Below are 26,282 nucleotides of genomic sequence, written 5' to 3'. Positions count from 1 at the left end.
AAGAATGTAACCAAAAATACCATTATAATGGCAGAAAAGTAACACCAAACGTCATTAGTCAACCTGCCCAGTTTTGCTCTGACAATTTATGTAAATCTTTATGTGAAGAGGGCATTTAGCATGTTTGCCTTTATTGGTCAGGGCATTGAATACAAGAGTCAGAATGTCATGTTGCAAATATATAAGTCTTTGGTTATGCCACACTTAGAGCATTGCATTCAGGCTAATCGCATACCAAGAAGGATGTGGAAGCTTTGGAGAGAGTGCCTGGATTAGAGGGTATGAGCTAAAAGAAGAGACTAGTAAAACCAGGGTTGTTCTCACTGGAGTGGTGGAGGCTGACGGGAGACTTGATGGAAGTCTATAAAATTATAAGATGCATAGATAGAGTTGACAGTCAGAATCTTTTTTCCCAGAGTTGAAATGTCCAAGATTGGAGGGCATGTATTTAAGGTGAAATGGGGAAGTTTCAAAGGAGATGTTAGGGGCAGGTTTTTTTTTAACGTAGAAGTGTCTGGAACACGCTGCCAGCAGTGGTGATGGACGTAGATACGATAGGGGCATTTAACGGGCTTTTAGATAAGCACATGACTATGCAAGGTATATGGACCGAGGGCAGGCAGAAGGGATTAGTTAATTTCATGTTCAGCACAACATTGTGGGCTGAAGGGCCCATTCCTGTGCTGTTTCGTTCTATATTTATGTGTCATAAAGCCCTCTAACTCACTCCTGTTATTTACTATATCATAAAACCTAAAGCCTCAAATTGCTTCCATTTTCAGATGCTCTGAGCACTCTTGATGGAACCAGTTGAAGTTGTACTAGAACCTTAGTGAGTTCCTATTGTAGATTTGATGCTTTGTAAAAAGCTGCATTGTACCCCTCTTCCAAAGAAAATTGGTTACATTTAGTTAAAGCTTGAAATACGAAGGAGACTTTTCAACTGAACTAGTACTATTCAAAGAAATATAATGTCAAATATCTGAACAACTTATGAATGCAAATATCTTCGAGAGAATGTGTCCTCTATTCATTATTGAAAGACCATATAACAAATAGAGGGAATGCTTTCTAGTATATCTTGCATATCGTAAATATCCTTCATGTTGATTAATAATGTATCAAAATATGCATGATATTTTATTAGCATATTGTAAACATTGTTTCCATACTGTGCTATACAATGCCAGGAATCAATAGTGGATGCTGCCAGTACAGCAAGCAGCTCCGTGGAGATGACAGCCATTGATCCTGCAGTGAGTTTGGTTAGGGGTATTTGGAAGAAAGTATTTGCCCACTTGAAGAAAAAGTTCTTTAGTGTTGCGTTTTGGACGTGGGTTTAGAAGTGTTGACAGGCCGGAAGAAAGTGGGGGAATTACTGTCTTCTCAGTAGGTGACACAATTGTCAAAGGGCATCCTCTAAAGATAGTACCCCACTTTCCTTCCTACCATTTCATAAGCTTTGAAAAAGGAATCAGACTACTGAATCCCTCCCACATGCTTCATGAACTGCATTATGGCATGATTAGAGTAATGTTGTGTAAATTGAGCTTTTAACAAGCTCAGTTAAAACATTAACAACAATGGAGACATTATCGAGGAAGGGGCAGGACTGGCAACTCAACATTCTAGGGTAATGTATCTTCAGGCAAGACAGGGAGGTTGTAAAAGAGGAGGTGATGTTGCATTATTTATTGAAAAGTAAGTTACTGAAGTGAAAAGGGAAGTTTTTTTGAAGAGTCTTTAAATGAGGCTTTGTGAGTAGAGTTTAGGAGAATTAAAAAGCAGGCAGTGACATGGTTGGGAATGCCTAATGGATGCCTAAACAGCCAATAGTCAATAGTGGAGCAGATTACGTGGACAATTTACTGAGTTGTGTAAAAATCGTAAGAATGTAATTACAATAGGGTTTTCAACTTCCCCAAATGTAATTGGGATAGTCATAGTGTAAAGGGCTTAGAAAGGGCAGATTTCTTGAAATGTATTCTGGTGAGATTTTCAACCTCAGAGTGGAAGCAGCATCCAGTAGACCAACCCAAACAATTCCCCAACCAGCAGACCAGATCAAATCACTGAAGGCCTGTTACATCCAGTCATAGAGTTATGCAACATGGAAACAGACCCTTTGGTCCAACTCGTCCATGCCAGCCAGGTATCTTAAACTGATCTAGTCCCATTTGCCAATTTTTGGCCCATATTCCTCTAAATCCTTCCTATTCATATACCTGTCCAGATGCCTTTTACATGTTGTAATTGTACCTGCCTCCACCACTTCCTCTGAGTTAGATAATTCAAGAACTGACAGGAGGATGATGTTCCACAGACATCCCCAGTGTCAATGATGGGTCATCAATAATTGCTCGCAGGAGTCAAGGAAAAAGCATTTGCAAGCCCCTTCAGCCAGAAGTAACAAGGGGACGATCAATCTATATGTTAAGAAGGAGGGGTGGCATGGTGGCTCAGTGGTTAGCACTACTGCCTGACAGTGCCAGGGACCCGGGTTTGATTTCACCCTTGGATGACTGTCTGTGTGGAGTTTGCACATTATCCCTGTCAGCATGGGGTTTCCTCTGGGTACTCTGGTTTCCTCCCACAGTCCAAAGATATGCAGGTTAGGTGGATTGGCCATGCTTAATTGCCCGTAGTGCTCAAGGATGTGTAACTTAGGTGGGTTACAAGGGGATGTGTCTGGGTGGGATGCTCCAAGGGTCAGTATGGACTTATCAGGCCAAAGGGCCTGTCTCCACCCTGTCAGGATTCTGTGATTTATGATCAATGATCTATCATTTGCCCTGGGAGTTCTCAAATTGACTGTGAATCTTATGAAGTCTCATGGCACCAGATCAAATTATGGATGAAAACATTTCTGACTGATCATCACCCAGCAACATTTTTCAGCCTCCTCAGACCTGCCACCATCACAGATGCCAATTGTGAGCCAGTTTAGTTCTTTCCATGATATTAAGTTTTTTTTTATTCATTCATGGGATATGGATGTCACTGGCTGCTCCAGCATTTATTGCAAATTCCAATTTGCCCTTGAGAACATGGTGCTGAGCTACTTTCTTGAACTGTCATGGTACATTTGATGTAGGTGCTCCCACAGCTTATAAGGGGGGAGTTCCAGGCTTCATCCCAGCTATACTAAATAAATTGTGATATATTTCCAAATCACGGTAGTAAGTGGCTTACAGGGAAACCTGGAGGTGGTATTCTTCCCATGTATCTGCTGTCTTGTCCTTTTAGATGGTAGTGATCATGTGTTTGAAAGTTGCATCTAGGGAGCCTTGATAAATTTCTGTGGTGCATTTTGTAGGTGGTACACACTGCTACTGCTGTGCATCAGTAGGGCAATACAGTGGCTCAGTGGTCCCTTGCAGTGCCAGGGATCCAGGTTCAATTCCAGGCTTGGGTGATTGTCTATGTGCAGTTTGTGTATTCTCTGTGTCTACATGGGCTTCCACCGGGTGCTGTAGTTTCGTCCCACAGTCCCAAGTTATGCAGTTTAGGTGAATTGGCCATGCAAAATTTTGCCGTAGTGTTCAGGATGTGCAGGTTCATTGGATTTACCATGGTAAAATGTAGTGTTGCAGGGATAGAGAGCTAAGTCTTAAAGGGATACTCTTCAGAGGATCAGTTCAGACTCGATGGGCCAAATGGTCTCCTTCCACACTGCAGTGCTTCTATGATCATTGGTAAAGAGCATGAACATTGGTGGATGTGATGCCTACCAAATAGGGTGTTTTGTTTTAATGGTGCAAACATCTTGTACGTTGCTGGAGTTATACTCATCTAAAAAAGTGGGAAGTATTCTGTCACACTTCTGACTTTTGCCTTGTAGATTGTGGATAGGCTTTTGGGAGTTAAGAGGTGAATTACTCGCTACAAGATTCCTGGATAATGACCTGCCCTTAATGCTTCCACATTTATACGGTTAGTTCAGATCTGTTCTTGGTCATTAGCATCCTAGAGGATGTTAATATTGAAGGATTCAGAAATGGTTAATGCCATTGAATGTCAAGGTTAGATTTTCTCTTGTTGGAGATGCTCATTCCTTGGTACTTGTTAGCCCATGGACAGATATTGCCCAGGCCTTGCTGTATTTGCATATGGACTGCTTCTACATCTGTGGGGTCGCAAATGATCCTGAACATTGTAGTCACCAGAACATTCCTGCTGTAGTCCTTATGATGGAGTATTTAAGATGGTTGGATCTCGAACACCACCCTGAGGAATTCCTGCAGAGATTTTCTGGAACTGAGAAATTGACATTGAATAATGAATGTCATTACTATCAACTCCGGTCACTTAGAATGAGCATCATCTATCATCAGCAGCATTTGATCCTCAAAGGGGCTGGCAAAATCAATCTAGACACACTGCTATGGCATCTTGTGCCATTTCCAGGAATGTAATGGCAACAATAATGATCAGTTTATCATTTTGGCTCAAGCTTGGCATAAGTGGCTTTTTTTTCAATCTAGACATCCAAATTTAGCCACCAAAAGTGACACCAGACAAAAAAACTGAAAGAGCTGTGGATGCTGGAAATCAGCAAGAATAGAAATTACTGGAAAACCTCAGCAGTTGTGGCAACATCTGTGGAGAGAAATCAAAGGTACATTTTGATGCCAGTGACCCTCCTTCAGGACCAATAGTAGCAAAGAAAACAATGGTTTTTGTATACATAGCGAGAAGAATAAATGACAGGTGGAGATAGAGCCCAAAGAGAAAGAAAACCAGTTGGACAAAGGTCAGTCTGGTGGGAAGAATGGCTACTAATGAGAACTATTAGTAGCTGACAATGGGTTTTGTGTTGCAGCAGCCCATGTCATCAGAAGACCTAGTGTTTGGGGAGAGGGGAAAGCATGGGGAAGAGTGTTGAAGCCCAAAAATTGTTGAAATCGATATTACAAAAAAAAAAGCTGCAGAGTTCCAAAGAAGAAAATGAAGTGCTGTTCTACCAGCTTGTTCTGAGCTTCACAGGAGTTTGCAGCAAGCCTGAGACAGAGATGTTGGCCAGGAAACACAGAGATGTGTTGAAGTGGCAAGCAACCGAAAGCTCAGGGTCTTTTTTTATGGACAATGTCAGTGATGTTCCCTGAGTATTCAGTTGAGTTCTGGAAGAAGTTACTCTTTTCCTTTTTAGTTCATAACCCATGTGCATGCAGCTGTTTGACTGCCTCCTCCAGACTCCCCATGTGCATTTCCTCTGAGTAGCCGTTGATCAAGATATCATTGAGGTAATATTATGCCCATTTTAGCCCACTTAGCATTTGTGTAACAGACCTTCAAAATAAGGGGCCGATGTGATCCCAATGGGAACCTTTTGTATCAAAAGAAGCCCCTATAAGTCACTATTGTCAGCAAGTATTGGGATTCAGTATCTAGTCCCACCATCTGCTGGTTGGCTTTTCAGCAATCCACCTTTGTGATTTCTTGGCCCCGATTAAGGGCAGTTTGCATTTATCTGCACAAAGCACTGGATTCACAGTAATTTTGAAGTCATCACAGATTTGGATTGATCCGTTGTGTTTTATAAAGGTATGATGGGTGTTGTCAAATTGCTGGTCATGACTGGTTCAACTGAGCTGGTGTCCAGTAGGTCAGCTTCAACTTTTGGACAGATGGCTTGTGGAACAGTGTGTGCCCTCGGACTTTTAAGTTGATTATCTGGTTTCACTTTGAGTTTAACCTGTAATCCCTCCATTTCTCCAAGGCTATCTTTAAAAACATTGTGGTGCTTATTTAAGATGTCTTGTAGATTTGATTTAGAATTAAACAATTTGTTAACAGACCCCTAGTTCAATTTTAGTTTTTGCTCAACAGCCTAGTCCTTCAGTTACACCATCATCATTATAAACTTTTTTAAAGGCACTACCTGATTTTTTTCCCTTCCAACGGTGATGTTGGCCTGCTTGAATGGTGTATGGCTCAGGTTTTGGTTGTAAATTGTTTTGGAAATAAGTAAAAGGATAAGGATACAAAACTGGTTGTCCAGGAGAAGGGACTGGTAGTGGATGGGAAGTATTCAGCCTGGAGCTCGGTGACCAGTGGTGTTCCACAGGGATCTGTTCTGGGACTTCTGCTGTTTGTGATCTTCATAAGTGACTTGGATGAGGAAGTGGAAGGGTGGGTTACTAAGTTTGCAGATGACACGAACGTGTTGTGGACAGCGTGGAGAGCTGTTGTAGGTTGCAATGGGACATTGATAGGATGCAGAGCTGGGCAAAGAAGTGGCAGATGGAATTCAACCCAGGAAAGTGTGAAGTGATTTATTTTGAAAGATTGAATTTGAATGCAGAATACAGGATTAATGGCAGGATTCTCAGCAGTCTGGAGGAACAGAGGGATTTTGGGAACCCCATCCATTGGTCCCTCAAAGTTGCTGCTCAAGTTGATGCCACCTCATTATAGGAAAGGTGTGGAAGCTTTAGAGAGGTTGCAGAGGAGATTTACGAGGATGCTGCCTTGACTGGAGGGCAGGTCTTAAGAGGAAAGTTTGAGGGAGCCAGGGCTTTATTCATTGGAGCAAAGAAGGATAAGAGGTGACCTGATAGAGGTGTACAAGATGATGAGTGGATTGATAGGGTTGATACTCAGAGACTTTTTCCCAGGGTGGAAATGACTCTTATGAGGGGGCATAATTTTAAGGTGATTGGAGGAAGGTATAGGGGAGATGTAATGGGTAGTTTGTTTACACAGAGAGTGGTGAGCATGTGGAACACGCAGCCGGCAGTGCTAGTGAGTCAGATACTTCAGAGACTTTTAAGCGACTCTTGGATAGGCACATGGAGAATAGTAAAATGTAGGGTATGCAGGGTAGATTGATTCTAGTAGGATAATAGGTTGGCACAACATCATAGGCTGAAGGGCCTGTACTGTGCTGTACTGATCTATGTTCTATGTACTGACTGATGTCTACCTCTTTTCTGGGATCCTCCTCCAAATTAGGCACAACTCTAAACAAGATGGCAGTAGTGGAAGGGTAGCAAATGTATGGGTTCCTGAGCCTTTAAGCTCCTGCTGTCCTGGCCAGTCACATTCCTCTTCTCTTTTTGTTTCTTCATTTCTCCTTTGTGTCAAAATTCACCTTTTCTTCTTTTCTGTGGCTATGTGGAGGAAGGCAGTAGTGATGGCCCGCTGCGGAACTGACAGCAGTGTGGTAGATCTGGATGTTGGTTCCTCCTGGCCATGGTGGTCCCAGCTTGAGCAAAGGCTTCATCATTGGTGACTTGGCCGGTCTGGTCCATTCCTCCTGGCAGTGGTGGTTCCAGCCTGTTCCTTGTGGCTGTGGTAGCAATGTGGCATCTTTGGTGACTATAGTGGCAACAGCATGAGCGACACCTTCAGTGTTGGCGATTTGGTGGGTCTGGTCTGTTCTCCCTGGCTATGGCAGTTAATGCAGTGGCTTCAGTGTTAGCTTTGGCAGCAGTATGATCCATCTGCCATTTGATTCCTGTGGTGAAATCTGAACCTGTCTGCAGTTATTAGGAGGTTTGGGGCATAATAGTCCTCTAAATATCAATTAACTATATGATTTGCTTTCTGATTTGTTTGGCTGGACAGGATTTCCCAATACAATAAAGGCTTTACTGCCTATAGTACTGAGGAACAGGGGTTCTACCAATCTATCTGCAATTTGATTTGCCATAACGAAATAACTGAATCTTCAATGTTGACCATCTAGCCTTCTGATCCTCCTTCAAAGGGTCTGATGGTGCCACATTTGACCAGCCATTTTGTTTTTAATTTGCACAACCAGATTTTACATTCAAAACCTTCTTAGATCTGTTATTATCATATTAGGTTTGCCCCCAAGATGAAATACAACATTAATTTCTAATTCTGAATAGGGGACTTTATTTTTCCTTCCTTGACTTCATGCCTGAGAACTCTGAGATAATAAGGTGTAGAACTGGACGAACACAGCAGGCCAAACAGCATCAGGAAGGCTGATGTTTTGGGCCTAGACCCTTCTTCAGAAAAGGAAGGATCTTGTCCTCCAGTCCAGGCAGCATCCTAGTAAACCTCCTCTGCAATGTCTCTAAAGCTTCCACACCTTTCCTGAAATGAGGTGGCCAGAACTGAACACAGTATTCAAAGTGTGGTCAAACCAGAGTTTTATAGAGCTACAGCCTAACTTCGCTCTTAAACTGAATTCCCCTGCCAATGAAAACCAAACACCTCTGCCAATGTGGTATACTGTATCCACTGTACCCGGTGTGGCTTCCGTTACATTGGGGAAACCAAGCGGAGGCTGGGGGACCGCTTTGCAGAATACCTCCGCTCGGTTCGCAATAAACAACTGCACCCTCCAGTCGCGAACCACTTTAACTCCCCCTCCCAATCCTTAGACGACATGTCCATCATGGGCCTCCTGCAGTGCCACAATGATGCCACCCGAAGGTTGCAGGAACAGCAACTCATATTCTGCTTGGGAACCCTGCAGCCCAATGGTATCAATGTGGACTTCACAAGCTTCAAAATTTCCCCTTCTCCCACTGTATCCCAAAACCAGCCCAGTTCGTCCCCGCCTCCCTAACCTGTTCTTCCTCTCACCTATCCCCTCCTCCCACCTCAAGCAGCACCTCCATTTCCTACCTACTAACCTCATCCCGCCTCCTTGACCTGTCCGTCCTCCCTGGACTGACCTATGCACTTCCTACCTCCCCACCTATACTCTCCTCTGCACCTATCTTCTTTTCTCTCCATCTTCAATCTGCATCTCCCCCTCTCTCCCTATTTATTTCAGAACCCTCTCCCCATTCCCCTCTCTGATGAAGGGTCTAGGCCCGAAACGTCAGCTTTTGCACTCCTGAGATGCTGCTTGGCCTGCTGTGTTCATCTAGCTTCACACTTTGTTATCCTGGATTCTCCAGCATCTGCAGTTCCCATTATCTCTGATCACAACCAAACACCTGCGCCTTGGTGACAACCCCGTCAACTTAGGTAGCAATTTTGAGGGATCCATGGATCGGGACCCCAAGATCCCTCTGTTCCTCCACACTGATGAGAATCCTGCCATTAATCCTGTATTCTGCATTCAAATTCAACCTTCCAAAATGAATCACTTCGCACTTTTTTCTTCATTTTCTGAAGAAGAGTCTCGGCCCAAAACATCAGCCTTCCTGCTCCTGTGATGCTGTTTGGCCTGCTGTGTTCATCCAGCTCTACACCTTGTTATCTCAGATTCTCCAGCAACTGCAGTTACCACTATATCTGCCTGAAAACTCTCACTTGATTTGATTTTATTTGATTTGAATCGATTTATTATTGTCACATGAACCTATATACAGAGAAAAGTTTTGTTTTGCATGCAGTGCAGGAGTTCATTGCATTAAAGTTTTGGAAAAGAGCAAAGTAAATAATTTTATAGTTGCAGAGAAAGTGCACAAACAGCAAGATCAACATTAAATTTAAAATTTGAGATGTCCATTAAGAAATCTAATAACAGCAGGGAAGAAGCCATTCTTGAATCTGTTGGTATGTGTATGTTCTGCCTGATGGAAGAGGCCGTAAGAGATTATAACTGGAGAGGGAGGGATCTTTGATAATGTTGGCTGCCTTACCATGGCAACAGGAAGTATAGATGGAGTCAATGGATGAAAGGTTGGCTTGCGTGATAGACTGGGCTGTGTTCACAATGCTCTGTCGTTTCTTACAATCTGGCCACAGCAGTCGCCATATCACACTGCAATGTATCCAGTCTATGGTGCATCTATAAAAATTGGTAAGAGTGTTTATGGACATGCCAAATTTCCTTAGTCTCCTGAGTTAAGGACAGATGTTGTTGTGTTTTCTTGACAATAGAGTCAATGTGGGTGGATCAGGATAGATTGTGGGAGCTGGTCACTCCTAGAAACTTGACCCCCTTGAACATCTCCACCTTAGCACCATGATACAGACAGAGGTGTGACCTCCACCTTGCTTCCTGAGGCCAATGACCAGCTCTTTAATTTTGCTAACACTGAAGGAGAGACTTTAGTCCATGCCACCAAGCACTCTATCTCTTTCCTGTATTCTGTCTTGTCATTGTTTGAGAACTGGCTTACAAAGGTGGTGTCATCAGCGAACTTGTAGATGAAGTTAGTGTGTAGTAAGGGGCTGAGTACGCAGCCTTGTAAGGTGCCAGTATTGAGGATTATCATTGAGGAGTGTTGTTGCCTATTCTCACTGATTTCTAACTGTGGGTCAGGAAGTTGAGGATCCAGTTGTAGAGGGCTGAGCAGAGACCTAGGTCTTGGAGTTTGGAGATTAGTTTGGTTAGAATTATGGTGTTGAAAGTGGAGCTGTAGTCAGTAAATAGGAGCCTGAAATAGGTATCCTTGTTGTCCAGATATTCCAGGGATGAGAATAGGGCCAGGGTGATGGTGTCTGCCGTGGACCTGTAAAGATGGTAGGTGAATTGCAAGGGATCAGGCAGGATGGGAGGCTAAAGTTGATGTGAGCCTTGACTCAGGTCTCGAAGTACTTCATAATTACGGAGGTCAGAGCCACCAGGTGATAGTCATTGTTGCGTGTTGCAAGAATTTTCTTTGGCACTGGGATGACAGTGGTCTCCTTGAAGGAGTTAGGGACTTCTGATCATAATGAGGAGAAGTTACATATGTCAGCAAATACTCCGGTCAGCTAGTAAACTCAGGATCTGAGTGCACAGCTGGGGACTCCATCTAGGCCAGTCGCTTTCTGTGGATTCACTCTCAAAATGGCTGATCTGATGTCTGCAGTGGTGACTGAGGGAACACATGCATGATGAGCTCTATCGGCTGCGTCTTACCCTCCAGATTGCTTCATGTTTGAGGTTCGAATTGTTCAGGTATTCGTATGATCACGATCAAGAAATTCTCTATCCTTCTCCTTTCCTTTTACTACATGCAAAATTAGGTGTTGTTCCTCTCCTGTCAGTCAAATGTTGGAGAGCTATGAGTGAAAAAATATCCTTTCTTTTTCCACACACACATACAAACACGGTTATTCTGTACTGGACAGTTAAGAGGCTTCAGTAGTATAAAAAACATACAAAGTCGTCATTTACTGTAATTCACCAGGGTAGTTTGTTCAGTTGTCATGCACTCTGCAAAAGCTCAAGACAAGACTGATCAAGCTCATGAACCTGGCTGACGACTCACCAGTGTGATTTACCTCTTAATGGGTTGATGTCCCAGCATAATATACACCAACCATAATACAGAATGGTAGTCTTTCATTATGGCATCACCAGGTCTCAAAATCATTTTTGGTGCTGCTCCTGGTAAGGGATCAGTTTCAGATGATAGTTAAAAGTCATCTGCATTTCTGTGGATCTGGAGTTTCATATAGGCCAGAAGACTTATAATTTCCTTCCTTAATGTAAAGAATCACATGCATGCAACAGGTTTTCTGCTCAGTGGCTGAGGTCCTGGTGCCCTTTGTAATTTGAGAATTACAGAGGCAAGATTAATTCTGAAACATCTAATCACTTAGAATAAATGAAGGCCCATTAACCCTTGCCATTGGTACTTTGGTCAAATCTGTAATCCAGATCAGCTACCCAATGTTACTCAGAGTAGTAGATGGCCACATTGCCCTCTGTGATCACCAGCTGTACCATAAATTTGGTTTGTTTCAAAGGGCCTTCTTTCTTCTCATTTGTTGTGCTGGCTATCTCTATGGTTGTCTCCTCCCCATGGATGATTTGGTGAAAAAAATGGTATGCTATTGAGTATTATGCACCTATTTCTCTTGCAATAATGTAAAAAGAGGCACTGCTGTCAACTTGTGTTTATCATAATATATTCCTATTCATTGGAGTTGCATATCATATCACAGTAGTGAATGTCCTCAACAGCATTAGCTATGATCCCTTCTGAAATGTGTATAAGTGACACTGTTAAAATGTTCAGGTGCAACCTTAAAGATCCTCAAGTGGTGTCTACCGGATGATGAATTTAGCCACTTGTCTTGATGGTTGATGGCTGCAGCCACCTCATTAAAGCATGACAACGTATGATAGAGTCCAAGACACACAGACAGAAGCTCCTTGGCTCATTGTGTCATCAAACATCCATTTATTCTAATCCCATTTTCTGGCACTTGGCCCATAACTTTGTATGCTGTTGAGTTTCAAGTGTTCATCTAAGTTGTTCTTAAATGTCTTGAGGGTTCCTACCTCTACCACCCTTTCGGGCAGTGAGTTCAAGATACCCACAACCAGTTGGGTTGAAAAAAGCTCTTCAAATCTCCTCTGAACCACCTATTCTTTACCTAAAACTGTGCAACATCAGCTATTGACCCCTCTACTAATGGGAAAGTTTCTCACTATCTTTTCGCTGTTTATTCTATTACCAATTTTCATGTCATCTGCAAAATTACTGATCATATTTCCTACATTCATGACTGGATCATTAATAAATACGGCACTGAACCCTCTGTGGACATAAGCATCTGGTCACAAAAATACTTTTCAACCATCTTCTTCTGCTTCCTACACTGAGCCAATTCGTCAAATTGTCCTGGATTCTCTGGTTGCTTAGCTTCTTAGCTGATCTGCCATGCAAGACCTTGTAAAAAGCCTTACAGAAATCCAAATAGATAACATCAATTATACTCTCCTCATCTACATATCTTACCATCTCCTTGAAAATTTCAAATTTGTTAGACATGATCTTCTCTAATAAAGCCATACTGACTATCTTTGATTAATACTTGCCGCATCAAGTAGAGTTTAATTCTGTCACTCAACTTTTTCTGGTAGTTTCCTTAGACATATGTTAGCTTTGCTGGACTATAATTTCCCAGTTTATCCCTTCTTGAATAATGGTATCAGCTGTTCTTTAGTCCTCTGGCACCCCAGCTGTGATCAGAGAGGGTTTCAAAGTTAGTGAGAGTGAAATTAATGTATTAATTGTTGGTAAAGCCCAGCGCATCTGGTAGCATCTGTGAAGGAAAAAACAGAACTAACATTTCAGGTCTGATGACCCTTCCTCAGAAAGGGTCACTGGGCCCGGAATGTTAACTCTGTTTTTCCCTTCACAGATGCTGCTGGACCTGCTGGGCTTTTCCAGAAACTTTGTTTTGATCCTGACTTACAACATCCGCGGTTCTTTCGGTTTTTATAATGTATTAATTGCCCTGGCAATTTCCTCTCTTGCCTCCCACTGCAGCCCAAGGTACATCTCCACTATCAAGCCTGATAAAACTACCAATAACTCTTGATCCTCAATGCTAATTTTTTCAAATGTATCATAGATCCCCCTCCTTGATTTCTATACCTCTATTGTCCTCATCTGTGGTGAATACAGATACAAGCTACTCATTTAAAACCTTAGCTATGCTGTCCGGCTCCCCACACACGTTACCACATTGGCCCATACTTTTCTCCAGTTATTCTCTTCTTATTGTAATTATAAATCCCTTTGAATTTTCCTTAATGTTATACACCAGTATTTTCATATCCCTTAGGTTTATATCCCCAGTTCTGAGGAAGGGTCACCGAACCCGAAACGTTAGCTATTTTCTACTCCACAAATGCTGCCAGACCTGCTGAGCTTTTCCAGCAACTTTGTTCTTGTTACTTGTTTTTATATCCTCTCTTTATTTTCATAATTTGCTTTTTTAGCAACCCCTGCACTTTTGTACTCCTCTGGGCAATTGGTGTTTTGAACCTTTGGTATTTAAGACAAGCTTCCTTTCTTTCCCCCATCCAATCCAGTACATCCCATGACAACAGGGTTTTCTAGACTCTTTTGTCCCATCCTTCACCTTTACAGGAACATTGGGCCTGCGTACTCCATTACTTTTGAATGTCTCCCTGCTGTGGATTTTCCCACAAGTGCTGCTCCCTGTCCACTTCAGCCAGATCCAGTCATCTTATTGAAATCAACAATCCCTAATTCAGAACCTTTAGTTTGCCCCCAGTTTAGAATCTTTAGTTGCTGGTCCATCTTAATCCTTATCCATTATTATTTTAAATTGTACTGAATTATGGTCACTGTGAGTGGAATGCTGACAGTGACTATGACTGAAAAACTGACTTGGGACAGCTCGGTAGCTCAGTGGTTAGCACTGCTACCTCACAGCACCAAGAACCTGGGTTTGATTTCAGGCTTTGGTAACTGTGTGTAATTTGCATATTCTCCCTTTCTTTGCTTGACTTCCTGCCAGGTGCTGTGCTTTCCTCCTGCAGTTCAAAAATGTGCAGGCTAGGTGAATTGACTATACTATGTGTGGGGATGGGTTTAGGTGGGTCTGGGTGGGAAGCTCTTTGAGGGGTCAGTGCAGACTCAGTGGGCTGAAATAGCCTCTTTCTGCACTGCAGGGATTCCATAATTCTATGATTCTACTGAAATATCCCCATTGCCACATTTACCACTTGCCCAGCTTCTTACCTTAATATTAGATTCAGCACCACCACCCCAATACGATTTTCTACGTACTGACTTAAAAAGCTTTCCTGTACACACTTTAAGAATTCTATTCCCTCTAAGCTTATCACACTTGGTCTATCCCAGTTAATATTGAGGAAGTTGAAATCCTCTGCAATTATTGCTGTATTATTTTGCAGTTCTTTTGAGATTTTTTTCCATACCTGACTTTTTATCTCTTCCTGACTGTTTAGGAATCAATTGTAGACCCCCAGCAAATTAGGGGCTCCATCTTTTTGATTTTAATTTATAGCCATATGGCCTCATTTTGAGGAAAATTCTAACATATCTTCCTCTTTACTGCAATAATTGACTCCTTGATGAATATTGTGATATTTACTCTGCTTTTTCATTATTTCTACATCGTCCAAATGCTGTACCGAATATTGAGTTCGCAGTCCTGTCTCCCCCACAATCTGTCTCCATGTCAACAATAATATCATACTCCCATGCAACAATTAATATGTTCGACTCATCTGTTTTACTTTCAAGACTGCTTGCTTTAAAAAAAATTCCATCCAGCCTTACCGCGCTTCCTGCCTCAACTTGACTATGCTTGTACTACTTTCTAGACTGACTTTGTTTCTCTTTAGTAGTTGTCTGTGTGACACCCTCCACTGTACCTTCACTCCATATCACGTGCCCCTGTTAAATTACATTAATCCCCACAAATTGCACGAGCAAACATTCCTGCAAAGATATTGGTGCATTCCAGTTCAGGCGTAACCTTTCAGATTTGTAAAGGTTCCACTTTCCTCAGAAAGCAACTCAGTGATTCAGGAATCTAAAACCTGCCCTCCTGCTTCTACTCCTCAAGCACTCCTTCATCTCTTCTGTCTGCATATCCCTACCTTAACTGGTATGTGGCACCATTACAACCTTTGAAGTCTTGCTTTTTAATCTCGTTCTCTAAATTCTTGCTGCTGGACATCCCTGCCTCTACCTATGCTGTTGGAACCAATGCGAACCACGAGCTGACAGTTCTCCTTTTTCAGAATGCTGTGCAGCCCTTCAGTAACGTCCTTGACCGTGGCGCCAGGAAATAAACGGTCCATTTTGGAGTCACAACTGCAGCCACAGAAATGCCTGTCTGTACTCCTCGCTATTGAATCTCCACTCCCTACTGTTTTCTGGTCTCCTTCTGGTCTCTCATGTGTGCAACTGGACTCTGGTAACACTCACCAGAGAAATTGTCACTCTTGCCATTTTCCAACACATCAAATGTGTTCTTAAATGAGATGTACTATTATGGCTTTTCTCACTAACTACCTGCCATTCTTCCTTTGACTGATGCTGACCAATTCCCTCTCTGACTGGACTTTGTTAAACTGTAGAGTGACCGTATCTGAAAATCTGCTATCCACCTATCTCTCAGCCCCGTTGTTGCTGTGCCTCCAACCAGTGCTGAAGTTCCAAACGACAGCATTTGAGCTGATTAAACTGGTGGCTCTTCCTACAGATGTGGTCACATATACTGGCAGAAGCATCTGATATTTTCAAACTACTGTAGGTCTTACACCTGACAGGACTGAGCTTTCCTGGTGTGCCTACTCTTAGTCTTAAACTTCCCTTACATTAAATTTATTCTGTCCTTCCCCTAGTTTGGCTTACTCATTGTACTTTATCATATTGCTTCTGACTTCCATTTGTTTCTGGTACTTAAAACTACCATTTTCTACTTTTATTCCCTTTATTCATTAACAGAATGAGGATGTCACTGGCTAGGCAGTATTTATTGTCCATCCCTAATTGCCCAGTTCAGAGTCAATCACATTGCTGTGGGTCTGGAGTTTCATGTAGGCCAGACCAGGTAAGGATGGCAGTTTCCTTCCTAAAGACATTAGTGAACCAGATGAATTTTTCCAACAATTGACAGTGGATTCATGGTCATCATTAGATTCTTAATTCCAGTTTCTTTTTTATCAAATTCAAATTCCACTATCTGCCGTGGTGGGATTTAAACCCATTCCCCAGAATGTTATCCAGGTCTCTGGATTAACAGTCCAGCAATAAAAGCACTAGGCCATTGCTTCCCCCTGAGGAGTACAGACAGACATTTCTGTGGCTGCAGTTGTGACTCCAGAATGGAGTGTTCACTCCCTGCTGCCAGGGATCAAGGATGCTCCCCTCTTATCCAGCAATATATAATTTAGCAATTCAGAAGATGAGGTATTCAGCCTGGTTGTTGGAGGTTCTGGGATTTAGATGCTTTAAAAGAAATAGGGAGGGTGATAAAAGAGGCAGCGGAGTGGCATTGCTAGTCAGGGCTAGTATAGCACCTACTGAAAGGCAGTTCGAGAATGATATGTCTACAGAGTCAGTTTGGTTGAGGAACAAGAAAGGCACAGGCATTTTTTTGGGTTTTCTTACAGACCCCCTAATAATTGCACTGAAGTGGAGGAGCGGATTTGGAGGCAGATAATGTAAATGGTGCAGAAGTCACATGTTTGTAGCCATGGGTGACTTCAACTTTCCAAATATTGATTGGAAGCTTTTTAGTTGTAATAGTTTCAATGGAGCGGATTTTGTCCGCTGTGTTCAAGAAGGATGCCAGACACAGTATGTAGATAGACCAACACCAGGAGAGGCCACTTTGGATTTGCTGCTTGGCAATGAACTGAGCCAAGTGTTATACATGTTTGTAGGAGAGCATTTTGGTGGTAGCGATCATAACTCGGTTACTTTTACAATAGTCATGGAAAAGGATAGGTACATACAGTAGGGTAAGATTTATAATTGGAGAAAGGGTAATTATAATTCTGTTAGGCAAGAACTGGGTAACATAAAATAGGAACAGACGCTGTCAGGGAAGAGCACTGTAGAAATGTGGAGATTGTTTAAGAAATTCATACTGCGTGTGCTCGAAATGTTTGTCGCTAGAAGGCAGGGAAGGTGCGGTCGAGTGAGTGAGACTTGGTTCTCAAGAGCGGTCGCTCGACTGGTTAAGAGGAAGAAGGATGCTATATAAAGTTTAGGAAACAAGGATCAGTAAAGGCTCTGGAGGGATTCAAGTTAACCACGAAGGAGCTGATGAAAGGGCTTAGGAAAGCTATAATGGGGCATGAGAAAACCTTGGCAGATAGGATCAAGGAAAAATCTAAAGCTTTTTAGATGTACACGAGGAATAAGAGAATGACCAGAAAAAGGGTAGGGCCGATCAAGGATTGCAAATGGAATTTGTGCATGGAGCCTAAAGAGATAGGAGAGGCCCTTAATGAATACTTTTCTTCAGTATTCGCAACTGAGAGGGACCTAGTTGGAGGAGAGGACAGTGTGAAACAGGTTGGTAGGCTACAGGGGGTTGATGTTGGTAAGGAAGATGCACTAGGAATTTTGAGGAACTTGAAGATAGATAAATCCCCCGGGCCTGATGGGATTTATCCAAGGATTCTATGGGAAGTGAGGAAAGAGATTGCAGGGTCTCTGGTGATGATCTTTTTGTCCTCACTGTCCACGGGTATAGTGACAGAAGATTGGAGAATGGCAAATATCATTCCCTTGTTCAAAGAAGGGAATAAGGATAATGGCAGAAATTACAGGCCAGTTCATCTTACTTCAGTGGTGGGCAAATTATTGGAAAGAGCTCTGAGAGATAGGATTTATGACCACTTGGATAGGCTCAGTTTGATTCGTGATAGTCAGCATGGATTTGTGAGGGGTAGATCATGCCTCACAAACTTTAATGAAGTCTTTGAAGAGGTGACCAAACAAAGCAGATGAACGTAGAACAGTGGATGTGGGATACATGGATTTAAGTAAGGCATTTGATAAGGTTTCCCATGGTAGGCTCATGCAGAAAGTAAGGAGGCATGGGATGGGGGAAATGTGGCAGATTGGATTCATAATTGGCTGACCCTTAAAAGACAAAGGGTGGTAGTGGACAGAAAATATTCAACATGGTGCTCAGTTACAAGTGGTGTAGGATCAGTTCTGGGTGTTCTTCTATTTGTGATTTTTGTAAATGATTTGGACTTAGGAGTGGAAGGGTCGATTAGTAAATTCGCGGATGATATGAAGGTGAGTCGATCTGTGAATAGTGCAGAGGACTGTTCTAGGTTATGAAGAGACATTGATAGAATGCAGAGCTGGGCTGAGAAGTGGCAGATGGAGTTTAACCCCGAAAAGTGTGAGGTGATTCATTTTGGAAGGACAAACTTGAAAGCAGAATACAGGGTGAATGGAAAGATTCTTGGCAGTGTGGAGAAGCAAAGGGATCTTGGGGTTCATGTCCACAGTTCCCTGAAAGCTGCCATCCAGGTGGATAGAGTTGTTAAGAAGGCGTATGGTGTGTTAACTTCCATTAATAGAGGGATTGAGTTCAAGACCCGTGAAGTTATGCTCCAGCTATACAAAAACCTGGTTCGGCCACCTCTGGAGTATTAAGTCTAGTTCTGGTCACCTCATTACAGGAAAGATGTGGAAGCATTGGAAAAGGTGCAGAGGAGATTTACCGAGATGTTGCCTGGAATAGAGGGAAGGTCTTACAAGGAAAGGTTGAGAAACCTAGGGCTTTTCTCTTTGGAACGATGAAAGATGAGAGGTGACTTGATAGGGGTGTACAAAATGATCAGAGGTATAGACAGAGTAGACAGCCAGAGACATTTTTCTAGGGTTGAGGTAGCTATTATGAGGAGACATAGTTTTAAAGTGAGTGGAGGTAGAAATAGGGGAGATGTCAGAGGTAGGTTCTTTACTCAGGGAGTGGTACGGGCATGGAATGCATTGCCAGAGCAGGTCATGAAGTTGGCCTCATTAGGGGCATTTAAGTAGCTGTTAGATAGGCATGATTGGATGATAGTATAAGTTAGGGGTAGAGGTTAGATAGACCTTAGGTTTAGGATCAAAGTTTGGCACAACATCGTGGGCCAAAGGTCCTGTAGTGTGCTGTGCTCTACTGTTCTATACTCTCTGTTTTATTTGCCAAGCCATATCAGTAGTTTATTACTTCATGAACTTATAGATTTTCTCTTGCTATTCCAACAAGAAGTGACTGTCGGATATTCTTCCCATACTGCTTCACAGCAATACTGACCATGGGGCACATCTTCCCGCACTGCTTCACCACATTAACAGACTAATTCACTACAATGCTGATTGTAGAACACTCTTTCCAGTTGTTGATTATGTTTTAACATTGAAATCTGAAAGCAAGTGAAAGACAGACTTTTGTCCGAAGCCAACGTTTACGAGCAACGTTCTCATCCACAGTTGAGATTAATTACAATTACAAACACACACAGTTAGACTATTTGGATTCCCACAGATGCACTTGAGCAGTAGCCTATTAGAGCCAAACTAGATTAGCAGGCAAACATTACCACCAGATGCTCCAGATACCAGAATACCTATAAACATTGTAATGGGAACTCTGGTTATGAATGTATGAAAGCTTTTCATTTAGTTTATATTCATAACATTTCAGACAGTACACTCCAGCTGTCATGTTGCAACATATCAAACTTTGTTCCAGATGCAAAATGGTTTTAGGAACAAATTCAAATGTGGTTAGCGTTGTCCTGTTAACAAGGAGCTACAAGTAACCTGGATACGCACATTTGGACCAGTTCTGTTTTTAGCAGTAATTTAAAAAGCAAAGATTAGTTCAACAGCTAAATGCTGCAAACATGTATTGAATCTTAGATGGTGTGGTGGCTAGATGGCTAGATGGTGTGTTAGTATATCACCACATTAAGTCTTAGAGAAACATTCTATTCTTTACATTGCCATTTTTTTAAGCTGTTCAGGGAAAGTATTTCCTGGAATTGGTTTGAATAATTGGCATTTTTCAGTGATTAATGAAATATAAACAGATAACCAATTTGTCAGAATGTGAGAGCACTAGAACATATACAGCAAATAATGTGTTTAATCCCCCAAGTCTTATTCAAGCACTCCTGTGGCAACATGTGCTCTTTGAGCTTGCCTTTGATATTGATGGTTTTTGTCTACCAGTGATTTGGGCAGAATTACGCATGTAATATTCATTGCTCGACATTTTATTGTTACCCCGGTACTCCTTAACACTCTTACTTTGTGATGATGACATTTATAGTTGTCAAATGCAATAATTTCTCATTGGCCTGACCTTACACAGCAATTTATCTGAAAATTTAAGATGGACCTAGAGTCAGCTGGTAACCAGAACAGAGCTATTTGCAGATGCAGCAGAATGGGATAACTTTCATGAAAGTCAAGCAAAGCTCATTGAGTAAAACAGAATTAGTGAAATTTGTTTTGGACTAATGCACAAAATGCACCAAAGTCAAATTTGAAAGCCTTTATAACTGTTGATATGAAAATATTATTGTTGTATATTTAAATGCACCAGTTGTGATTTACATCATACCTGCACCCATTGCGGTACAGGCAGAATTTCGTGCTATCTTCTCAGTTCAATAATTTATGACATTTGCCTGATCTGGTGCATGGGAGAACCAAGAGAGGTCAGGGATGCTTGCATCTTCTGAGTCCCACAGTGTGCCTACATGGAGTGGAGGCTGTGACAAAGCCAGTGGCATCCAGCAACACTGACAGCATTGATGACAATAGTATATTCCTGCCTAGTATAGAACATAGAACATCGAACAATACAGCGCAGAACAGGCCCTTCGGCCCTCGATGTTGCGCCGACCTGTGAACTAATCTAAGCCCCTCCCCCTGCACTATCCCATCATTATCCATTTGCTTATCCAAGGACTGTTTAAATGCCCCTAATGTGGCTGCGTTAACTACATCGGCAGGCAGGGCGTTCGATGCCCTTACCACTCTGTGAGTAAAGAACCTGCTCTGACATCGGTCTTATATCTGTCACCCCTCAATTTGTAGCTATGCCCCCTCATACAAGCTGAAGTCATCATCCTTGGAAAAAGACTCTCACTGTCCACCCTATCTAATCCTCTGATCATCTTGTATGTCTCTACTAAATCCCCTCTTAGCCTCCTTCTCTCTAATGAGAACAGGCCCAAGTCCCTCAGCCTTTCTTCATAGGGCCTGTGCTCCAGACCAGGCAACATCCTGGTAAATCTCCTCTGCATCTTTTCCAATGCTTCCACATCCTTCCTGTAATGGAGCGACCAGAACTGCATGCAATATTCCAAATGAGGCCGCACTAGCATTTTGTACAGTTGTAGCATGACATCACAGCTCCGGAACTCAATCTCTCTACCAATAAAACCTAACACAACGTAAGCCTTCTTAACAGCACTATCAACATGGGTGGCAACTTTCAGGGATCTATGTACATGGACACCAAGATCCCTCTGCACGTCCACACTACCAAGAATCTTTCCATTGACCCAGTATTCTGCCTTCCTATTATTCCTCCCAAAGTGAATCACCTCACATTCATCCGTATTAAACTCCATTTGCCACCTTTCAGCCCAATTCTGCAGTTTATCCAAGTCTCTCTACAACCTGCAACATGCTTCCACACTGTCTACCGCTCCACCGACTTTAGTGTCATCTGCAAAATTACTCACCCATCCACCTATGCCTGTGTCCAAGTCATTTATAAAAATGACAAACAGCAGTGGTCCGAACACGGATCCTTGAGGCACACCACTAGCGACCTGACTCCAGGCTGAATATTTTCCATCAACTACCACTCATTGCCTTCTTACAGAAAGCCAGTTTCTAATCCAAACTGCTAAATTTCCCTCAATCCTGTGCCTCTGTATTTTCTCCAATAGCCTACCATGTGGAACCTTATCAAAGACTTTACTGAAGTCCATGTACACCACTGCCCTTCCCTCATCCACATACTTGGTCACCTTCTCAAACAACTCAATGAGTTTTGTGAGACATGACCTGCCCTTGACGAATCCATGCTGACTATTTCCAATCAAATTGTTGCTTGCTAGATAATTATAAACCCTATCTCTTATAATCCTTTCCAAAACTTTTCCTACAACAGACGTAAGATTCACAGGTCTATAATTACCTTGGTCATCCCTATTGCCCTTCTTGAACAAGGGCACAACATTTGCAATCCTCCAGTCCTCTGGTATTAAACCTGTAGACAATAAGGACTCAAAGATCAAGGCCAAAGGCTCTGCCACCTCCTCCCTAGCTTCCCAGACAATCCTCAGAAAAATCCCATCTAGCCCAGGGGATTTATCTACCTTCGCACCTTCTAGAATTGATAACACCTCCTCCTTACTAAACTTAATCCTTTCAATTCTGGTAGCCCGTACCTCAGCCATTTCCTCTACAATATTCTCCTGTTCCTCAGTGAAAACAGATGAGAAATAATCATTTAGCACCTCTCCAATCTCCACAGGGTCCACACACAATTTCCCACTTCTGTCTTTGACTGGCCATATTCCTACCCTAGTCATCCTCTTATCCCTCACATACCGATTTCATCTTAACTCCTAGTTCACTTGCATTCTTATTTTTGAAGTATAAGCTGCTGATGTCATGACCATGCACCTTGTGCTTTCCACAATTCCTGTCCCTTTCCAACATCTTCCTTCCAGATACTCAAGAATTGCCATTTGGTCAGTCACAGTATACCCAAGTTAATGACTGAAATCAACTCAACATCACAGCTGAAGAGTCCTGATTATCTCATAGAACACATGCAGTTATGAGCTCAATTACTTGCACTGACATAAATTAAAGGCAAATATTGCATATAAGTTTGCAAATGTTGAGTCACATATATACCATACCCAGACTGTGGCATGTCAACTCACTGGAAAACGTGGTTGCAGATGACTTCAGCTATTTGGGACTTGGATGAGGACCACCATGGGATACAGTGCAGGAAAACACTGCAGTGTTGCTGATCAGACAAACCCACATACAAGGAACATGAATGAATCTTACTTAGTTTCAGCAGAAGGCTTTGCAGGGATCATCTTTTCTCTGCAACTACTGCTCCATCTCTCTTTCAAGCTGCTGATCCAAAGGAACTTCAACAGGAACCCCAAACCTGTTTCAACCTCTTTGAGGACAGGTCACCAGTTTCCTGTGGCAATATAGCAACACCTTTAAAAAAGCAAGACGCCACACAGCACTGCCAAAAATATTCTTCAGTACTTCCAGAAACTTTGCAATAGCATAATTTAGTTTCGCTCATCTCATTTGGAAGTCAGGTGCCTGGCCCTTTAAATAATACTGGTGGATCCCTATTGCAATTGCTTAAATGCTCTTTGTGAGCGAGTAGCAAAAGGGATTGAACGGACCCACCTACATATTGTGTATCAAATCAGCTGTGTGCCTTGAACAAATAATCTCTGATTACTGCAATGCCTAGTCATTTGGTGCAACAGAACCCAAATTGAACCCTTCTACAGATTTGAAAATTATCTGTGAATTTGAATGGTGTTGGAAGGATAAGCATTACATTTTATGTCTAATGTGAGACAGTCAGCTTACAACTGTTTTGTTGTGAAATAATCATCCTGTGAAAATATATTCAGCTTAGACTTGATCAGCATGAAATGTTTAGCCTGAGAATGTTTGCTGTGAAATACTCAGCCTCTGATTGTTTGCCAGTTATGAAATACACAGCCTAATATTGTCCATTATTGAATACTCACATGAAGAATGGTCTACATAATATAGCCAGACTATTCATTTTTTCCCTTATGTAATTTGTCCATTTACATTTATGGGGGTTGACGGAGGTGGAATGGATTCATCTATTTTTCATTCGATGACTGCACTGTCTGGGTTCAGGTACGGTGCATTGAACAATGTCTAAATTAACATAACAAAGCCTTAGATTTTGGCTACATTCCTCTTAGCATTAGTGTTGCATTTCTGATCTGTGATACACCTGCCCAGCTGTTGTAAATCAGTGTTGGCAGAAAATCTAGTAATGGAAACACTGTTTCGGAAACACTAAGTTTTTCCTTCATGTTATTTATATATTTCTTTTAAAGTTGAGCGTAAAATGTTTGTTTTTTTTAATGACAAGTGTCATTTAGTTCAATAAAGACAAATTCTGCTGGCAAATTTCAAGTTATTTTGCTAAAAGTATAAATGGCCTCAACAGATGCTATTCTTTTCTTATGACTTTCAAATACAGTTACCCAGTAACTTCAAATAAGATAGATCACTTTGTGATTTGAGTTCCAATCTTTAAACTACTCAATGCATTAATCTGTAAATCTTAGTTGTGGTGACTTTTGTTACTTGTTTGTAAAGCTGATGCTTGGAGCAACTTTCAATAACTAAATTTGATGCAAACTGTCAACTTGGTTGGGTGGGAGAACAAACAATTTGTACCTGATGTCTTACAAATGCTATTTTTTTGATCCCAGTTTTATAAAATTTAGTTAAGGTGGTAGTCAGTCATTGAACATGTTCACAAGTGAGTGCAAATGTATGTTAACAAAAGCATACAACTTTATTACTCAAATGAAAATCAAAATAAACAAAGCTTTCTTTATATATTATATATGAAAATTTGATCAAATATTATGATAAATAGCAAATAAAGGACTTAATACTTTTCCCCCAGCAATATACTTTACAAATATTTAACTCTAGTGAAGTACCATTCGTTTTAGGGGTTGGCTAGCTCAGTTGAATTGCTGGTTTGCAATGCAGCACAATACCAAATAGTGTGGGTTCAGTTCCCAACTTGGAGGATGTTAAACAGCATATCTGTTGTTAAGAACCTTTTCTTCTGAACTGACGTTGCTCTGGCTTTGGTCTTTCTGTCATTGAGTCTTAAAAGCTCAACTTAGTAAACACTTAAGTCATTATCACATGAGGTGTCTTGTCAAGTAATTTAGCTTAAGTCATATGACTTCTTGTGTTATGACACAGAGAGCCAAGCCGAGTCGGCTTTTCTATTGCTGAATTTGCAATACAGTAAAATTAGACTCTCAGAATTGACGATAATTATTCCTAGCCAGATATTTGAACAACTAATGCCCAGAATCTGTGAATACTCAATTTCAGGCACCAGTTTGTATCTTACACAAAAGATTTAGCAATTTACTAATAATGCAATAGTTTTAGTAAAGCAAGGGTATTGGGAGTCCTAGATCAGGATTCTATTAAAGTTAACACGCAGTTTCATTTGGCAGTTGGGAAGGCAAATGCATTGTTAGCAATTATTTCGAGAGGGCGAGAATACAAGAGCAGAGATATACTGCTGAGGCTGTATGAAGGTGTGGTCAGACTGCATTTGGAATATTATGAGCATTTTTGGACCTTGTGTCTAAGGAACGACATGATGGTGTTTGAGGGGGTCAAGAAGACGTTCACAAGAATGATCCTCCGAATGAAAGGGTTTGTTATAGGAAGAGCAGTTGAGGACTCTGGGTCTGTACGCAATGGAGTTCAGAATGATGAGGGGAGATCTCATTGAAACTTATAGAATACTGAGAGGCCTGAATCGAGTGGACATGGAGAAGATGTTTCCATTAGTTGAAGAGAATAGGACCTGAGGGAACAGCCTGAAGAACTGAGTTAAGGAGGAATTTCTTCAACCAGAGGGTGTTTAATCTGTGGAACTCATTTCCGCAAAAGGCTGTGGAGGCCAGGTTATTAAGTGTCTTTAAAAAAGGTATAGTTAGTTTCTTGACTAGTAAGGGGACAAAGGGTTATAGAGAAAAGGCAGGAGATTGATGTTTAGAAACATACCAGCCAGGTTTGGCCTCATGAATAAACAAAAGCTTGTTTGGTCAATTTCCCTTTTAACTCAAACTGTTACCTACAATACAAAAGTTACATTTAGCTCACAGTTCCCGGTTCATTGCTCCAGCCTGAAATTGATAAAAGAATAACAGAAAAACATCAAAATGTCATTGAGGGCTGTAACAATTGGAAATGCTGTTTTCTTCCACGGTTTTAAAACCGATGAGTTTCTGATCCTTAAAACATCACCTTCACAGGACTGAAGATTAAAGCCCATTT

The 26,282-nt window shown here is 41.7% G+C and overlaps 1 protein-coding gene across 13 annotated transcripts in view; it reads left to right on the top strand.

The window, feature by feature from the left end:
• LOC125465044 (adhesion G protein-coupled receptor B2) overlaps positions 1 to 26,282 on the top strand; it is a 687,705-nt gene that overhangs the window by 258,671 nt on the left and 402,752 nt on the right. The window lies entirely within an intron of this gene.

This window comes from Stegostoma tigrinum, chromosome 24, assembly GCF_030684315.1.
Source record: "Stegostoma tigrinum isolate sSteTig4 chromosome 24, sSteTig4.hap1, whole genome shotgun sequence".
In the NCBI taxonomy this organism is placed as follows: Eukaryota; Metazoa; Chordata; class Chondrichthyes; order Orectolobiformes; family Stegostomatidae; genus Stegostoma; species Stegostoma tigrinum.
Note: the sequence above shows the minus strand (reverse complement) of the source record. Positions and strands in the feature narration are given on the sequence as shown.